Below are 19,830 nucleotides of genomic sequence, written 5' to 3' on the forward strand. Positions count from 1 at the left end.
ATTGTTTCCAAAGGAAATAGAAATCTGGGCCTAGAATTAGAATACACCTGATGAATATGTAATGAACTTCCTTGTGCTCTAATTTTAAAACGCCATACTTTAAATAAAGCATACCGTAAGAGAAGCTCTCCAAAGCAACTTCTGGTCCAACAAGTTTACTACCAACACGCAAATATTTACACACACACACACGATTTGATGTACGTAAGTCTAAAGATAGAAAAACTAAATTTGGGCAAACTCTGTAAGTTCAAGATTAATCCTGTCCTGGCACCTAGTTCCAATTCTTACAGGTCCTTCGATGGTTCCTGGAGGAAATGGGGGCGATTTTAATGGGCTGGACACCAGGTAGGTAGGTACCACACTGTGCAAAGAGACGGGGACGCCAGAACCTGGCCGAGGCGTGACACCTGCCTGCTGGCGACTCACCTCGCAGCGCAGAGGCATAGCAAGTCGGGCGGCTGCTGGCTGCGCTGCCGGCGGACCCCGCATCTGCTTGAGATCGCGCGCCAGCCGCCCCGGGAGCTTCACCGGGACACGGCTGCCGGGTGCCCAGCCCGGCGGACTTCCCTGCTCCCCGGGCTAGGAGGGGAGGTGACGTAAATGCAAGCCAGGTGGGACTGGCGGAGGCTGGTTTCGGGGGGTTGCAGTTCAATCCTCCGGCTCTAGCGGGGCCCTCGAGCCCAACCTGCCTCTGCCGGGACTTGAGTCTCCAGCCTAGCTCACTGCGCTCCGGAGCAGGACGACAACTGCCTCGGCGGCGCTCCACGTCGGGGAGGACAGCAGCCGCGGGGCTCCGCCAGACCTCCGCCCACTCCAGCCTCCTCCTCCTCCTCCTCCAGACAGCCGGCCCGCCCGGAGCGCGCCCGCACTGAGCAAAGGAGGCTCTGCGATCCGGACCCGACCGGCCCTGACCCGGCTGAACTGGAGGGGAAGCGGCAGGAGAGTCGGAGCCCGGACAGGTGCGTCGCTCGCTCGCTCGCTCGCGCGCGCGCGCGCGTGACGTCACCGCGCTGCCGTGAACGGCCGTTCGGCGTCCGGCCGTCCCAGCACTTCCTCCCACGGCCGCCCTGGGAGGCACGTCGGCGCGTCGGCGCCTATTGGTCGGGATGGAACGGAGGCTGAGATGGGCGTGGCCGCGAGAAGACCCGCTGGGCGTGGCCGCGAGAAGACCCCCCCCTCCTGGGCGTGGCCGCGAGAAGACACCCCCCTCCTGGGCGTGGCCACGAGAAGACCTCCCCCCTGGGCGAGCCTGGGTACCCGCTTGGGGCGGCCGCAGAGGACGTCTGGTTGTGCAGGTTGTTCACGTCACTCACGTCTTCGCTTTGGCCCCGCCGGCAGCCCCCGGTGGAGAAGGCGCTTTCGGAAGCGAACGGTCCCCGGCATCGTGGCGAAGCCTGGCTTCCTTCCACTCGGCCCTGCCCGGACCGAGAGAAGCCTTGGCAGGCTGAAACCCCCGTGTGACCCCGCGCCAAATGCTGCGGGACCTGCGGTGGTGTGTGCCACCGTGTCACCTAGCCTTACACACCGTCGCACGATATACGCTGAACAAAAATACAAAAGGGGGAAAATCCTTATAAATCCAAATTTAGACTCACGCATTTCAAAAAAAAAAAAAAAAAAGTAATTCTTGGAAGAATCTTAAGGTACCTCTTGGTCTTACATATTAGGTTCCTGTCGTGTGTCACAATACAGAGGAAACCTGTTCCCTTTGCTCAAGGAGCTGTACTGTGACTCAAGCAGGAAGATGCATAAACGCCTGGCCTTTGCCAGATCTTGCCCAACAGCCTAGTGAACAAAAAGATGCAGAGTTTGTAACTGAGCGGGATCTGTGGGAGCAATATGGGTGTCGCCACTGGGTGGCAGAATTAAGACGTGTGATGGTTGAGTATCTCGTGTGTTTGGTATGTTAGGAAAATCAGTGTCCTCATATTTACTGCTTCTAAATATTAGGTGTGACTTGGGCTTTCACTGCAGGCATGTAGCCTAGTTATTTTGGGGGGAAGCATCTAGATTTTTATTAGACTACTCATAGCCATCCAATCAATCATGTGTTTTCTATAAATATGGCATAATCCTCCTGTACTGTTTTCTTTCATGGAAGATTACTCTTTTAAGTAGACAAGAAAATTCTACTTGTACATTTGCTTTTCTGTAATACGTTATACACTAACTTATGAGAAGGTTTATTTGAAACTTTGTCGGGGGAGGGCTTCATTGGCATACCGGAAGCACTGCATTCTACCTCCAGGTTGACAAAATAAAGTACTTGATTTCTGGCATACGTTCAACCACACTAGTCCTCACAGAAATTATTTTAACTGTTTCCAGGTTGGACTTAAGCCTTTCTGTATGCAATCCTTAAAAGTGTGAGGCTCAGTGAGAAGTACCGCATTGGACAATATATTTAAACAATGAGCTGTGTGGTAGCATTGTCACCAAACAATAGGTTACACCTAAAAATCACTTTCTTAGTGATTCCTCTGAGATTTTTGTCATTAAATCTCTTCTTTCATAGACTTGAGTGGAAAGGGAAGGCCATCCCTGGCACAATGGAGGGTAAGTGCTGTGACATGGATACTTGCAGCGTGAATGATCTTCTTAGAGCAGCGGTAATTCCCAATAAGGAGTTTTTATAGACTTTCCAATCTTCCTAGACCTTTAGTGGGAGTGTGTGCTAGTACCCTCCTGTTGTGCAGGTAGGTGTATTATATAAGAGTTCTAGAGGATAAAATCTGACCCAGGTCTCACTGTTTAAAATCAAGGTTGGCTAGGTTGTTTTCTTCTAGAGACCCTAGGGAAGAGTCAACCTTAGTGCTTTTTGTAGTTATTAGAAATCACTTGAGTTTCTTGGCTCATTTACTCCTCCATCTTCAAAGCCTTCAATGATAGGTAGAGTCCTCCTCTAACCTAATTTATTGACTAATTCTAGGGCTTAGACAAACATGGATGTCTTTTGGGGGACTGAATAGCCTGCCTGCTGTGGAATACTTAATTCAGCCCTTTACAGCATAAGGCCTTAGTATCCATGCTAGTATACTGGAAGGATTTGGAGACACAGAGCAGTAAGTTGTCCGCATGAGGTCAGTTTCTCTTGAAACTGGGTTTTGCTGTTGTTAGGACTGTGCTTAAGCAGTAATAACCAAACCTTATTAATATTCAGATTGGCTTTTCCCTTCCCTTACCAGCCATCTAGTTGGTTTGGGCCTCTAGGAAAGGAAAAGATGAACTCACAGTAAAAATGATTTCCACCACATGTAGTACAACCTGTTCACTAGTCTTGCTGGTACCTTGGCCAAAAGAAAGATAAAGTAATAGTGCCCATGACTTGTGAAATGGCCAAGGCTTTCCCATTGTTAGTTTTCCTGCTTTGAGAGTGACAGGTTGTGTTTTCTAAAAATCTGGCAAAAGAGGCCAAAAAGAGCACTGGGAAGCATATCTGATTCCTCTAGATTCTTCCTTTTCTCCTGCTATAGACTCTCCTTGCCCAGGCATTGTGATGCATGTCTGTAATCCCCAGTGCTGGGAATATATTAGAGTTCTAAAGGAAATGTCATCCTCTAGATAGGCCAGGCAGGCAGATACAAGCAGTATCAGGGAAGTAGTCACAAATGGCCTTTTTCTGTCCTTTGTCTTTTATCCCTAACATGAGTCAAGTTATCTTGAGCAGCTTTGCATGCTTGGTTACTTATGAGGCCTGTGAGTAGCAAATAATTTTCCAGTTTCATATAATTCTGCCTTGTATGTCAACAACATTTTCAAGACAGATATAAAATGATTTTCACATTTTGTGCTACTAAAGGCTCAGTATTTCTATGGTACATGATGGTATGTACCTATGACCTAAGCACTTGGGAAGCAGAGACAAGAGGATTGCTACAGGTTTCAGGGCAGCCTGGTCTATGTATAGTGAATATAGTGAATTCTAGGTCAACCAAGGATAGACAGTGCTATGGAATAATTCTCTTGTACCTTGTAAAGATTTGTCACTCGAATTAGTTTAGTAAAATGATGACTGGCCAGTAGCCAGGCAGGAAGTATAGACAGGGTGACCAAACTAAGGATGATGGGAAGGAGAAGAGTCAGGCATCACCAGCCAGATGCAGAGGGAGCAGGAGATAAGCAAGACATGCTAATAAAGGTAACTCCATGTGGCAAACAATAAATAGAAGTATGGGTTAATTTAAGTGTAAGAGTTAGCTAGTAACAAGCCTGAGCTATTGCCCGAGCATTTATAAGTAATATTAATCTCAGAATCAATTATTTGGGAAGAGGCTGTTAGGTATTTGTGAACCGGCATGTGGGGAAGAAATGTTCAAATACAAGACAGGGAGAGCCTACCTCAACTAACTAAATAACTAAATGAAATATTTAAAAATAAAATGAAAAAGAACACATTAATACTGAATTGTGTAACAGTATTAAGCATCTTTTCTATTGTTTCTGCTGCACTGTGTACTTCAGGACATCTGTCCTAAAAGCTTCCAGCCTGTTGTACTGTCACTGCCTCCCATCTCGCAGGATGAGTGCTGAGATGACAGAAGCATGCCACCACACCTGGGTTCTCAGCCTCAAACTCATTAAGTCGCAGTGATTACTTTTACCCACTCACCCACCTTGCTGGTCATATTATTGCTTTCCATAAATGTTTGTTTCAAGAAGGCTCTTCCCTTCTGAAGGGTTTTATGCTCTCACAAGGCTGGATTATTTCCATAGCAAGTTGTTGTAAAGCAAGGCCAAGTCTCATGTTTTGTCTCCATGCACCCACTTACATTTCTGTTCTTCTTCCATGTTGTGATGCAGTTTCTGTGTTATGACTAGCTAAATAAATTTTCCTTTATAAGTTGCCCACTGTCAGATATTCATTCCATAACACCAAGGGAAGATGGACCAAGACAGAGACCAAAAAAGATACTAGGGAGAAACATAGAAATAAATGCTTAGGACAGCTTTAGTGGCTGGAGCTGCAAAGAGGCAGCCCAACCCTGGAGGGCGTGGTATCCCGGACACCTCTTGCTGTTTAGCATAACTCTGCCCTGGAGCTGTTTAGCACAGCTCTGATGGCTGGAGCTGCAAAGAAGCAGCGCAACCCTGGAAGGGAAATTTTCTGACTGCTCAGGAGAGTTGTGCCTAGAACTGCTTCAGCAGGGAAGGGTATCCTGACTGTTGAGGAAATCAGGCCTGGAACTACTTCAGCAAGGAATGGTATCCTGACTGTTCAGGTAAGTCAGGCATGGAGCTGCCAGGATCTCTGCGTGGAAGGGTATCCTGACTATTCAGGAGTCAAGCTATACCTGGTATGATGGAGGATGGTCTCCCTACAGGATATAGCAATCCTGCTCCTCTCCTGGAAAGCAGCTGCAGCTGAGCTTTGCTCAGCCCCTACTTAAGGGGACTGCCTAACAGAGCTCTGCTTCTCCAGCCTAAGAAATTGCAAAAATGTAGCAATGTTCTCTGGCTCAAAAGAAAAGTGTTACTTTTTCAGTTCTTTCAGCTCCTTCTTGCTCTGTCCACTGAGGGACATCTCAGCGAGGGTCTTCTGTTCAGCTCCTCCTTGCTCTATCCACTGAGGGATGTCTCAGCAAGGGTTTTCTCTACACCAGTGAATGAAGATCTTCACACCCAAAACTCTTTTGAGAAATATTTATTTGGGAAGGAGGAGTCCAGAAGAGTAGCTGCCTCTACCAGGGTGGCCAGAACAGCTCTTTTTTTTTTTTTAACTGACCAGGCAGGGCAGTTTACATAAGATGTCTTGGGGGTGGAGTCAACCAGGGGTTGACTTGGAGCCCAGGGTTCTACTGTCCTGCTCTGTGATTGGTTGGTTTCACATGTCAGTTGGCCAGGGGCAGAGATGGTTCTGATTTGAGCCAAACTGTGTTTCTTTCACTGGCCTTACTTAGTTTTTAAACACTAATTCTAAGGCCAGGGCACATTTCTTTCACTGACTCTGATTCTAGGGACCAAGAATGTTATTTTGACACTAGTTTCAGAGTCAGGGCATGTTTCCTTGGTTCATTTCTTTGGCTCAGGTCCCAAACCCATGATGTGTTTCTTTCTCTGGTCCTGGGCCCCAAATTCTACAGTCCTGCTCTGTGATTGGTTGGATTCACAAATCACATGGCCAGGGGCAGAGATGGCTCTAATTTGAGCCAAACTATGTTTCTTTCACTGGTCTTATCTGAGTCATCTTTTCCTAGTTCTGGGCTCCAGGGTCAGGGTGGGTTTTTTTAGCCAGCCCCCTTTCCCTACAGTAATTACAGAAAATAATTTCAGATGGATTAAGGCTATTAAAGCAAATAAAATTTAGGTTATTTGGATAACTGGGGATTGAGAATCTGCATGGCAAGAGAGGAAACAGATGGACAGGACTAATCATATGCAATTTAAAATATTTTCTACATAGTCCAAGACACCATAAAGAAAAAGTCTTAGTGAGACCAGCAGAAACATTTGTTTACGGTATGGCAAATGGCTAATTTCTTTATTTCATAAATAGCTTATATAAACTGATTATATATCAGTTATATATGGCACATGTGTGGATATCAGGGGGAAACTTGTGGGAGTCATTCTCTTCTTCCACCATATAGGTACTTGGGATTGACTTCAGGTCATCAGTGGTGGCAGAAGGTACTTTTCCTTGCTGAGCCAACTCACCAGCCCTAAAGTAGCCTGCAGCAGCACAGCCCATGAAAGGCAACCCCCGGCAAAAATGCAAAATGTATACAAAATCAAGAGAAATACACAGAAACTCTGAGTCCACATCTAGGCACCTTTTCTTATAAAAAGGTAACCAAAAATATTGAACATAATTTCCAAATATGAGTGACATTGTTTTTTCCTCACTTAAATTTTGCCTCTCTGTATGCTTTTCTTCCTTTTCTTCCTTCCTTCCCTCCTTCCTTTCTTCCTTCCTTCCTTTCACCAAAAACATGGCTTGACAAGACGGTGTGTTTCGGTGAGAAGGCCCCTCAGTGTTGTGTTCTTTTGGTCCCTTTGGCAGTTAATCATTGGGACCCCCACTTCTTTCCTTCTTTTGTGTTGTCTGTCATGTTTGTCTGCCCATCCCATTAGAAATGCACATTTTTTTTTCCCATTTCAGTTTACCTGGCACCTCCACATAAGGACTGACCTCCCAGGAGGTAGAACCAAGGCTCAGCTCTGATTGCTGTTCCTTGTCCAGAGACACTGTGTGGGCATACAGTCATGGCCTAAAAAACCACAAAGGTCCCCCACTAAGCACAGGATATAAGGGTCCAATACAAATTTTCACCCTGTTGAAAAGATGGGTAATTTTTCATCACCCCCGCCAATTTCCTGTCAGATATCTCTACGATATCCAATGATAAGACAGTCAGTTTGGGCCCCAAGATAACTGTCAATTTGGGCCCTGAGAAATCTGTCAAGGAGAACATAACTGTCAGTTTGTGCTGTGGGATGTTGTATGCTGTGAATTTGTGTTGCTCTGATTGGTTGATAAAATGCTGATTGGCCATTAGCCAGGCAGGAAGTATAGGTGGGATAAGCAGACAAGGAAAATTCTGAGAAGAGGAAGGCTGAGTCAGGAGACACCAGCCCATCATCCAGGGAGCAGCATGTAATGGCACACAGGTAAAGCCACAGAACATGTGGTGACATATAGATTAACAGAAATAGGTAGTTTAAGTGTAAGAGCTAGTCAGTAGTAAGCCTGAGCTAATGGCTGAGCAGTTTTTAATTACTATAAGCCTCTGTGTGTTTACTTGGGTCTGAGCAGCTGCAGACCGGGTGAAACAAGGCAAAACTTCAGCTACAAGTTTGGACCCCAAGATATCTATCAAGGAGAACATAGCTGTCAGTTTGGGCCCCATGAAATCTGTCAAGGAGAACATAACTGTCAGTTTGCGTCCTGTAAAATCTGTCAAGGTAAATATAGTTGTTAATAGGGGGCTTCCCGAAATCTGTCAAGGAGAATGTAGCTGTCAGTTTGGGTCCCGCCAAATCTGTCCCAGACAAGGCAGCTGTCATTCAGTCATGTGCTGTTACCCCTCTGCTCCACCACCACCGCTGGCAGCTACCCCTCCACCACAGTATTCTTGCAGCAATCTACCCAATACCAGCCTGCCTCCGGAGGTGGCTACTCTTCTGTGGTGCCAGATGTCTTACAACACTCACAGCCTGTACCACCGTCAGTCCGTAGGCCCACGGAAGCTTTCCCAGTCAATGAGGGCCTAAACGCCTAAGACCAGCCCTGCATTCCCACCCCCATCGCTGATCTCTCCCTCATCAGGAAAGCAGCCAATGAGTCAGGCCCAGACTCCCCCTACTTTCAGCAGATCCTTGCTCAGTGGTCCATGCAGTTACAAACTTATTTTGATTGGTACCATTTGCTTAAAGCTCTGTTGGAGCCTGCAGTCTTTCTCAGTTGGAAATCAGCCTATGAGGATCAGGCAGAATCCCAGGCCCAGACGAACATCTTACTTAATGTCCAGGTGACCTATGATATGCTCACAGGGCATGGGGAATATGTCCATCCTGTGCACCAGGCACAGATTGGCTTGAATGTCTATTTTCAACAGGTCTCAGACCTGGCCCTCAAGGCCCTACAAGGGGCTCAGCCCAGCCTACAAGCACTAAATGTCTCTGCCAAGGAACATATCCCTGCCCCTGGTGAGATGAAGAGATCCTATCTCCCTCCAATGGCAGCTGACAGCTGTAGCATGAGTCTTAAAAGTTCTTATTAATAAAATCAAACCTGAGCCAGGTATTGGGGTGAAATGCTGGATGGTCAGAGAGACAGAACAAGCCACAGCTAACCTCACCTGGCCAACTTCTCAGCTGGTCTTGTTTCCTCAGACTGGAAGCCTCTGTGTCCTCATATCCGAATGAACTGTGCTGCTAGAAGTCTGAATGCTTAACCAGCCAAAATGCTTAACCAGCCAAATGCTTCTAGTTTCTGGTCTCCACGCCTTATATATCTTTCTGTTTTTGCCATCACTCCCTGGGATTAAAGGCTGGCTTTCTGGGATTAAAGGCATGAGTCACCATGCTTGGCTGTATCCTTGAACACATGGATTTCTGCCTCTGGAATGCTAGGATTAAAGGAGTATGCTACCACTGCCTAACTTCTATGTTTAATATTGTGGTTGTTCTGTCTCTGACCCCAGATAAGTTTATTAGCATGCACAATATTTGGGGGAATACAATACCACAGACAGCCCCCCTGCTAATCCATGGGAGAGGGTATGCTTGTGTTTTTCCTCAGAGTGACACTATGCCAATATGGTTCCCAGCAAGAGATGTGTCAATATGTATACTGTTAGATCAGCCTGCTTCCACCAAGGAGAAAATCACCCAGGATGGGTTATGTATATATTCCCTTTTCTTGCTCTTATTGCCCCTCTTAAGGCTGAAGACTTGTGGAGCCTTGGTTTTCCTCATTTTGTATGATGCCTTTTGAGATGAGGAGCATTAGTTTAGCAGGCCAGGAGCTAGCTAAATATATTAAGGGCCCATGGTCAGCTAAGTTTCTATATTATCCATTACAGCTAACACATGAAATTTTCCAATTTAAATCAGACAAGAGCACAGGTTATGGCCTTTGACTCTTTATTTTTTGAAAAGGTTTGGCATTATATAAAGAGGCTGTTAGATTCCCTCCTGGATTTCACTTTTGTTTTGATTGGAGGGGTGGTTCTTTTGATCTTGCTCCTTTTTTAAGTGTGTTCTACAGCACATCCAACAATAACAGGTGGCCCCTAAGGCTACTCTATAGGTATTAATGGCTCTTAGACATCCAACTCATAGGCCTCCACAGGAGCTTATGCATGCCTGGCTTTCTGAACTTCAAAAGGCTACTGTCTGACACTCCCCACCCTGGGTGACTCCCTTATGGATGGATGCTCTTCGAGGGCTGGTAGTCAAAGATGGGTAAGAGCTTGTTTGGCAAGACAACCTAAGACAGGCACAGTCCAGTTGCTGAGCCCCCCTGAGGTGGAGTCAACAAGGCATAGCAAAGAACTCCAACTCCCACTGAGTGCCCATGTAATAAAATTAAAGGGTGGATATGTAGTAGGACAGGCCCACAGTGTTGAGGAAATTGGCTCAGACCAGTTGCCAAGGCATGAACATAGCATACTCCTTAAGAGCCAACCTGGAGTCTGCCTGAAGGCCTAGCAACAAGAGCTGTCAGAGTTCCTGGTCACTGTCAGAGATCCTGATTGTGCCTAGTCTGCCTGAGAACCTAGCAACAGTCACTGTCAGTGTTCCTGATCGATGTTAGAGTTCCTGATTGTGCCCAGCCAATGAGCGATGACCACACAGACTGGGTGCTGGGAGGAGGGTATATAAGGCCTTCCCTATTATTGAATACATGAGTTCATTATTTGCTTTCAAAGGACTCCTGGTGTCTGTGTTATTGACATAGTGCCTTCTCCAAGCAACACAACACATCTATATCATGGGAATATTTTGCAAGTATATTTGTGTGTGGCACATGTGTTTGAATCTATGGGCACACGTGCAAGGGGTGTACATGTTCACATGTGGAGGCATGAAGTTGACATTATCTTCCTCAATTGCCCTCTGCTTTATCAAGGCAGGGTCTTTCACTGATTATGGACTTCACTGGTTCTGGCCAATTTAGCTAGCCAGAATGTCCAATGAATCTCCTGTCTTTGCTTCCTGAATGCCTGGGGTACAGGCATCCAACAAGCCTATCCAATCTTTTTACATGGGTTCTAGAGATCTGAACTCCAGTCCTCATGTTCATAGAAAACTCTTTATCCCCTTAGGCACTTCCTCAGTCTGCTGCTCATGGGATCCTTATATTGACAGGAATTTGGTGTTCTCTAGGGAGATGTTCAGGATCTACTGTTAAATTATTTATCCAAGTTGTATATAATATGTGTACAATATATCATAAAATGCATACTACATGAGTATTCTTTATAAGTAGAAGTGTAAGTGAGTTCAGAAACTATTCATATTGTTTGTGCACAGAAGTGAGCACTGAGGATGGAGGTTAAAACCTTTATTTTTGTACACTTAAGACTACTAGATTGTTCCCAGGAGCAAAACTACTTTTGTTTAGAAGGAATATCCAATGGAATTCTTAAGAATCAAAAATATTTATGCTATAAAAATGAAACATTAACTAGTATAGGCGTATATAAACCAAAAAGGGAAACCACCAGATATTGGTGAGGGTGGGGGTGGGGGTGGGGGGAAAGTAGTTAGTCACCTAGATGTTCAGCAGGTCTGGGAAGCTTAGTTGTTTGGCAAATGGTCTATAGTATTTGGGCACTCAAGAATTTCATAGCAGAAGACAGCTGAAATATTATAAACTGGATAACACCAAATATTTCATAATAAATGGCTTGCCTTTTGACAGACCCTTGGCCAGTCAAAGTATAGCTTTAATACACAGCTGAATCTCTATAATCTTTCAGCCCGCAAGAGGCAACCTCTGTGAGAGGGTTGTTTGACACCCCCCCTCAGGGGTCATGACCCATATATTGAGAACCATTGTTCTAAAGAATTATCTTCAGACATATCTGACCATTCATTCTTCATGCAGGCATTAAAAATGAATTTGCTTAGATTAGCAGTTGGAACTGTCTCCCTGTCACTTTGCTAGACAGTGTTGTGTGGGTAGAACTGGAATTGTACTTTAGACAGCAAAATTCCTGCTAGCTGAGGTTGGATGGGGCTAAAGATTAGAAGTAAAAGAGAGAGAGAGAGAGAGAGAGAGAGAGAGAGAGAGAGAGAAGAGAGAGAGAGAGAGGAAAAATAGTCTTTTGTAGCTGCATGAAAATTGAAGCGCTGAATGTCAACATTTATTTTTCTAGTGTACTATCTTGGGTGGTCACCATCTGGCAAAGAAGCCCCAAATCTATCCTTTCCCAAGTTAGAAATAATTACCAACTCCTGAACCTATTAAAGTTGTCTTGAGTGTGTAGGGTGGGGAAGGATGGGAAAAAATGGAAAGAGGTCTGGCAGTCTGTCCAGTCTCTCAACTCTATCTGCATACAACACACGAACACCAAGCTCAACATTCAGCAACTGTGATAATATACAAAGACACAATCTTCTTCCTGTTCAAGTATGGACTCTCTAACAGTTCCAGATTATCCTAGGAGGTACTAAGTACTGAGTAAAGCTACTCAGGATGACACTCAGTGTGTTCTCACCTGTTTCTGAAAGGTTTTTAGTCTATTGTACACCACCAGTCCCTTCAGTATAAAATTTAAACACACAGTAGATGTAAAGGTGTAGAAAACTGTATCATTGATTTGTATTTGAAAAATTAAAGACAAAAATGATTCCTTTTATTAATTGCACAAAGTAGCTTAAAGACATATTATTATTATTATTTGTTTTGTTTTTGAGACAGGGTTTCTCTGTGTAGTTTTGGTGCCTGTCCTGGATTTCCCTCTGTATACCAGGTGTGCCTTGAACTTACTGAGATCCTCCTGCCTCTGCCTCCAAAGTGTTGGATTTAAGGCACTGCTGCCCGGCTCAAAATAACTTTTTAAAGGCTTTGTATTTAAAAGAAAATTATTTGTGTAAATATGGCATCCTCAGTTAAGTAATGAGCACTCAAATTAAAGTGCCGTATCTGTGTACCGTGTGTGGGAAAGTTATGAATATGCTCTATTCAGTCTGAGATTCCTGCGCGAACTTCCCGCCTTCACTCAGCCCACTTCTTTCCAGTTTACATTCTTCTTCCCACACTCATCTCTCACACCCTCCTTCTGTATCACAGACTCCCTCCCTTCTTGGAGTGGCCACCCTGAAGCTCCGCCCCTCCCCCTCGCCCCGCCCCCTGTCCGCACCTCCCTGCTAGCATCTTTTCAGCCTTCTTAAGTCTGGGGGTAGCCTTGTCCTGGTGGCCCTAGCACTCTCCGATGGCCCCGCCCCTCCCCGATGCCCCGCCCGAGTTCCTTCGCTCCTCCCCGATCCCGCCCTACCCCCTAGCCACGCCCAATTCGTTTCACCACGCCCCCAATCCTTCCTTCCTAGCTTGCGCCTACCCTCTCGCTCCGCCCTCTGCCCCGGCTCCTCTCTCCTCTAGGCCCGCCCCTTTGACTCCCCCCTACCCGCTTACATTTACCCCCCTCCCACCAACTCCTCCACGGCGGCTGGCCCGATCCCACTCGCCTGCCTATTCCGTAACCCCGCCCTTCCCCGAAACCCCGCCCCTACCATCCCCGCTAGTTCCGCCCCGCCCTGCAGGTACCGCCCCGTTGGCTTTCGTCCGGCTAGCCCCGCCCCACCGCGCCTCCCGGCTCCTCCCCTGCAGCACCGCTCCGAGGCGGCTCCTGCGCGCTGACGTCACACGCCGGCGACAGTGACGCGCGGGCGGTTCCTCTCTCCACGGCGTTAGCCCCGGGGTTTTGGGGCGGCAACGTGCGGAGTCCTTTACCTTGAGCCGGTGCAGTTGCCCGCAGCCGGGAATCCAGGGTCACTGTGGCGAGGCGGGAGGACGCGGGCGGCAGGTAGCCTCCCAGTCCCGCACGCCGCGGCTCCGCGCCTGGCCGAGCCACCTCGACCCGGGAAGTTGGGGGCGGTACCCCGGCACTCCCCCTGTGCGGCTGCCGCCGCCGCCGCCGTTTCCAAGGGGTCAGAAACCGCTGTGTTTGTTTCGTCCGCGTAGCCAGGACCCGTGGCCCGGGCGCTGTGCCTGGCCCGCCTGACGCGTCAGTCAGAGACCCGTGCCCGGTGTAGGAGTCGCAGTCTGGGCTGCTGGGGAAGACAGACTTGTTTTCTCTTCCAGCAAGTCATTTTTCAAAATGCACCGTGCTGCCCCTGCCTCAAGTCCCCTAGGAAGACACTGCCGCATCTAGACCGGTGCTTATGGTCGCCACTGTTATTCCGACTCAATTCCCAGTGTCATTGAGGTGAGTGGCTCGTGGCGGGGAGCAGTGATAGGCGGAATGGTGAACTCAACTGGGAGCGAGGAGACCTGGAGGGGTACTCAGTGGAGGGCGTGCGTGGATGATGCTCACCCAAGTGTTTGCACGTGAAGCACCTTCATCTCATTAAAATGTTAACGGGGAGGACCTGTGTGTGGCTCGAAGCAGTTCTTTGATATCATAAAATGACAGAGCAATCACAGTGGGTGATAAGCAGTTATTTAATAGTTTAGATGCCTTTGATCTTACCTATATATTTTAATGAGAAAAATGAATAACAGCTAACCCTAAATAATAACCCTAAAACAATGTATCGCTCCTCTTTTCATGATTTGACACAGTTTCCGTGTGTAAAGTATTAAAAGTTTTACTACTTTAATAATTCAATGTAACTTTGGGGAGGGGTCCTGGGGATTGGATACAGGACTTTATTTTTGTTAGGCTGGTGAGCTGCCAACTGCGTTATATGCCTCGGGCAATTTTTTATTCTCTCCTGTAAGATCTCCGAGAAGCAGAAATATTTTTATTGCTACATAAATCACATCGGAAATGTTTGTGAAGGCTTAAAAGCCCTACTCTGTCTAACCTTTAGTGATGGGCTTTTCTTACAATTCAGCAAGTAGAGATGATGGGCCACAGCCAAACACAAAGAGTAGTTACTTGTTTCTAGTTTCAAGGATCTAGATGTCTACATTTAAAATGGTCTCTTCTGGTGAAACCTGAGTAATCTATTTTCTGGAAAAACTGGTTTTTACACAGAAAAAAAGTCTGTTAGAAATCTGATAAAGGCTGTGGAACTTAACCACAGAAGTTCTTTTGAGGTCGTATTAATAATACATTGACATTGTATTCCAAGTAGGTTTTACACTCTATTCTGTTTTCGTTTTTAAATCATGGACATGATGATAGCTTTTCGTGCATATAAAGTTTTTCTTTGTATGTTGGTAGTTTCTACTACAAACTCCTTGGATATTGTCTGGATATATTTACCGAGGAGAAAACACATACTGTGAAAAAAAAAAATAGTAGCAATCCCCAATTTTGCTTTCTAATTTATTCTCAGTAATGAAAAATAGAGAATTTTGCTCTCTGAGAGGTACACTCACCCTTTTCTGCAGTTCAGGTTGTTTCTGTTGTTTTGGAAGAACCGCGTGTATAGATTGTGCCTGCAGGCAGAACCAGACAATGTCTTGGCATCTGTGTATAGATTGTGCCTGCAGGCAGAAGCAGACAATGTCTTGGCATCTGTTGTCATCTGTTCCTAATGTTTCCTTCCCTCTGGAATAACCTGCCTATCAAATATCTGAAACAAGTAATGCTTAATGCCTGTCAGTGTGTGTTTGATTGATGCAGTACTCTCAATCCATGTACTCTGACAGTTTTCATATGTGGTTCATAGTATTGTGTCAAACATAGTTTATTTGTAATAGTTCTTAGAAAAATGGAAAGGAAGATACCTAATTTGACTAGAGTTGAAGTATATTTTTCTGGAGCATAATTGACATACTTAAAAAACAACATGATATTGTAGCAAAACTTTAAATGTTAAGGTGAAAAGTTTGAAAATGGGGAATTGTTCAAGTCCCCCTCTCCCTGCCCCCCCCCCCCACCGCCCCCAGTGCTAAGGATCGGTCCCAGGGCCTGGTGCATAATAGGCAGGTGCTTCTGCAGCCAAGCTATATGCTCATTCCTGTTCAGATATTTGAGTAGGGCCAGCAAGATGGACCAGCAGGTAAAGGCCCTTGCCACCAAACCTGAGGACCTTAGTTCAGTCTCCATGACCTACCTATATGTGGAAGAAAAGAGCCAACCCCCACAAGTTGTCTTCTTAGTGTACACACACACACACACACACGTTCTCTCTCCCTCTCCTTACCTCCATCCCCCTTCCCTCTCTCTCCTCTCTTTCTCTCAATACATACTTTTAAAAATTAAAGGAGGTAAAATTGATCTGCTCAGTATTCTTCCTACTTGTATCGGTATACACAGCTGATTAAATTTAATTTTGTTGTTTTGACTAGCTAATAAATTCTTATGGTTCAAAATTCAGACAGTACAAAAGATTGAAGAATTCTCAACTGTTCGTTTCCCTTCTTTGGAAGCAATATTACTAGTTTTGTGTGTGTGTGTGTCCTTACAAAATTACTTCTTATATAAATACTTCTGTGTGTGCATACATAGATATGTATATAAATAAATGTAAACATGAATATATACATATTTATTTCCTTTTGCCACACAAATAGTGTTTGTTAGTGTACAGATCTAGACATATCTTGGAAAAGGGACTCTCAATTGAAAGATTGCCTCAGTCAGATTGCCCTGTGGACATGTATGTGAGCATTTTCTTGATTAATGATTGGTGTGGGATAATGCAGCCTGCTGTGGGTAGTGCCACCCTTAGGCAGTTGGTCCTGGGTTGTGTAAGACAGCCAGCTGATTCAGGTGGTATATTTTATTATTATATTTTCTTTCATTTCATATGAAATTGTTTCCTAGTATAATAAATTAGTTGTAAAGTCTCACGGCTATGAAGTAGGTAGCTTATGTTTTCCTTCTGATGTACATTTCAGAGAAGGAGGGCTTGCATGTATTCTGAAACTTATTAACCATGAACCTTGATTGCTCAGAAAGGTATCTGTGTTTATCGTTGTTTGATGGCAATTGGAATTATCTCTCTTCACTTTTCTTCTTACCAAGGGCAGTAGATTGGCTTTACTGAATTAGGACCACAGTGCTCAGGATGTGGATGGCAGTAGAATGAAATACTAGGGACATTAATAGGTATAGATGTAATTCTGAACGGTTTTGTTAAATAAGAAACACAGAGCCAAATGCAGAGTTAAAAGCCCAGAGATCAGAGAGCAGTAGCCAAGAGCTGAGACCACCTTCTTACCACTTGCTGCCGTCCTTCCCCTGAGAAAGAGACCTACTTCCTGTGTGTCTGTATTTTTATTGCCTTTCTGTTCTGCCTTCTCATTCGTTGTAAACCCAACCACATGACCTCCTCGTCACTGCCTGTCTATACAGACCTCCAGGTCTCTATGGTTGGTATTGAGATTAAAGGCGTGTGTCTCCATGCTGGTGGTGTCCTTGAACACACAGAGATCTGCCTGTCATGTGATTGGAATTAAGGGCGTGTGCTACCACTGCCAGACTTCTGCTAAATGGCTGGCTATTAGCTCTGACCCCCAGGCACTTTTATTTATTGACATACAAATAAAATCACATTTCAGCACAAATAAAATATCACCATAAATAGGTTCTGCCGTCTTGCTATTGTTGTATCCAGAGTCCCCCCAAAGACCACCAAGAGACCAAATCTGATGCAAAAGTGAGTCTTTTTACTGTTGCGAGTTAATTCGGGCCTCTCTGTCCGTCTAATGTAGCAGTAGAGTAGGAGAGACCCCAGTAGCAATGGGGCAGGGTTTTTATATGGGGTAAAGCAAGGGGGAGGGGTCTTGGGGGGGGTCTACAGACTGCATAGGAACAGACTCAGGATTGGTTTATTCAAGTGGCAATCATGTTAGTAACTTTTAATTGGCTAGGGTTAGTTGGGGGGTTACAGTTTTCCATTTTTGGGCAGGCCTGGATAAGTCCCAGGTTTTGTCCTTGAGCAGGTAGGTATGGAGGGTGGCTGGCCTAGCATGTACTGACTGTGAGGGCTGGCTCCATGGCCAAGGCTCCGTGCATCCTATCTCCCTGTTCCTTCTGGCAGGGGCATCACTGATTGTCTTTTCTTCATGGCCCTCCTAGAAACTGCTTGCTCAAGTCTCAGGAAACTGAAATTGAGGCCTGATCTCTCAGAGAAGACTGAGCAGCCTGTTAGGGCATCTGCTTGGTCCTTTTAGTATAGTCCCTAGAAAGGACCTGGCAATTAAATTTGGAGGAGGAGCCATGTGGGAGCCCGTTTTCAGGTTCCTCTCGGCTTTACCTAGCAGGTCCTCATAGAGAGGATGATTAGGACCATGGGCCTGAGTGCAGGTGTTTGAGATGGTCTGCACTTGCCTGTGCTGGGGGGAGGTCTTTTGCTTCACCCCTTGGCATCTCTATAATTACCCTGGGGCAGAGACAGTCAGGGCCCTTTGGAATAGGTTCCAGGCTTTCTGGAGGCTATCCTTTATTTTCTATCTGTTTATCTCCACAATCTAAATCCTTCTATCTATTATTTCCTGCTGCTCTCACTCAAGAAAACTCTGGGGGACTGTGGGGTTGGTGGGTAAATGCCCCGCAGAGCCAAACTGACAAATTTTACTTTTTCCTTTCGGCAAAAAGTCACAAAACAATGACGGTTATCAAATAACCTCATTATGTAGTTATTATTTAATGTAATTTTATTTCATGGAATTGAGTCTTCTAAGGTGAATTTATCATGATTTGCTCTCTAAGTGGTGTAGTAATATGATACATTGAGCTTCCGTGGAGATAACATTAAATTGTGGCTGGCTCCCAGCTACCCATTACACTATGCTGTTGCTTCCATTGTAGACCATGTTTGGAATGACTTTTCCTTTCTACCTCACTATTGATGGCTGGAGTTTTATGATAATGTTTTAATTCTTATTCCTCTTAAGGTTACTGAAAGCATTATCATTATAGAAATTGAAATGGGAGCTGATTATTAGTTTTTTTTTTTAAAGTTGCGGAAGGTTCTTTTCACAAAATTTCATTGGCTATAATTATCAATTTTATTACAGGCTGGATTTGAACATTTATAGTTTTCAGAACTATAATATGAATTCAGTAATTTAAGAAAATTGAATCTCTTTTAGAAAAATTAAAAAATTTAGTATTGGTGGAGGAGATGGAAACAGCAGTTTATTAATATGATGAACTGTGGCAGAAATGTTAAGTTTCCTGAAAACTCACTTCCTAGAAGGGAATCATACATTGGAAACATGGTTGCTATGAATGGAAACAAAGTGCCACTTGGCTGGATAAAGCATTAGTGTCCGATTAAAACAGTGAATTTGTGTATGTCTACAGAAGAGGAGTTGTGCCCCAGCTGTGCTGATCTCGGCTTTTATGGCTTTCACATGCTTCCTTCCTTAAGATTTCATTACCTAGTGTTTTTTTTTTTTTTTTTCTGGCTTATCTAAAATTACAGTTGTTAAAGGTACTGTCTTAGTCACGGTTCTCTAGAGAAACAGAGCTAATAGAGTGGGTCTGTATATATCAAAGGGGGATTTATTAGAGTGCCTTACAGACCGTGGTCTGGCTAATCTAACAGTGGCTGTCACCAGATGGAAAGGCAAAGAATCTGGTAGTTGTTCTGAACACACGCTGGTTTTCAGTCCTGAAGAAGTAGGTTCTAAAGCCAGTGAGGGAGTGCTTCAGCAGCAGGACAGATGAACTTGCCAGCAAGAGTGAAGGCAAGCAGGCAAAGAGCAAAAGCTCCGTCTTCCACGTCCTTTATGTGGACTGTCACCAAAAGGTGTAGCCCAGATTTTAGGATGGGTCTTCTGATAAGTACAGAATTTTACCTGGAATTACTGAATTGTTGAAACAACTTTGAGAAATTGTGTCTTACTAAGCTTATATTCTTATTAAAGTAATAAAATAATGCTACTAATTCATGTAGAAAAAAGATTGCCTTTGTGTGCCTGTGTTGTAAATAGGTTCAGTATTAGATGTTTCAAAGCATTCTAATAAAAGTGAAACATCACTATTTCTTGTTTGTTTTGTTGTAAGTGTAAAATTTATTTGACTTTCAGTCAAGATGTTATATCCCCCCCCCCCCCAAACAGGGTTTCTCTGAGTAGCTTTGCGCCTGTCCTGGATCTCACGCTGTAGAACAGGCTGGCCTCGAACTCACAGAGATCTGCCTGGCTTGCCTCCCAAGTGCTGGGATTAAAGGCGGGCACCACCACAGCCCGGTTTAGATATCTTTTTGTTAAGACTTGCTTAATCTCTGTTAACTTTCTTTGTGTTTAGC

General features: G+C 45.0%; 1 protein-coding gene across 4 annotated transcripts in view; it reads right to left on the bottom strand.

Moving 5' to 3' along the window:
- Nucleotides 1–13,522, bottom strand: part of Clcn3 (chloride voltage-gated channel 3) — a 93,821-nt gene extending 80,299 nt beyond the window's left edge. For 2 of the 4 annotated variants that reach the window (XM_059244968.1, XM_059244964.1), the window contains exon 1: nucleotides 430–956. The gene's annotated coding sequence lies outside the window, so the exon portion shown is untranslated. Of the gene's footprint in view, nucleotides 1–429; nucleotides 957–13,405 lie in introns of those variants that run through there. The other 2 variants (XM_059244965.1, XM_059244967.1) reach the window with 2 other exon arrangements.
- Between the last annotated feature and the right edge of the window lie 6,308 nt (nucleotides 13,523–19,830).

This window comes from Peromyscus eremicus, chromosome 17, assembly GCF_949786415.1.
Source record: "Peromyscus eremicus chromosome 17, PerEre_H2_v1, whole genome shotgun sequence".
NCBI classification, from domain to species: Eukaryota; Metazoa; Chordata; class Mammalia; order Rodentia; family Cricetidae; genus Peromyscus; species Peromyscus eremicus.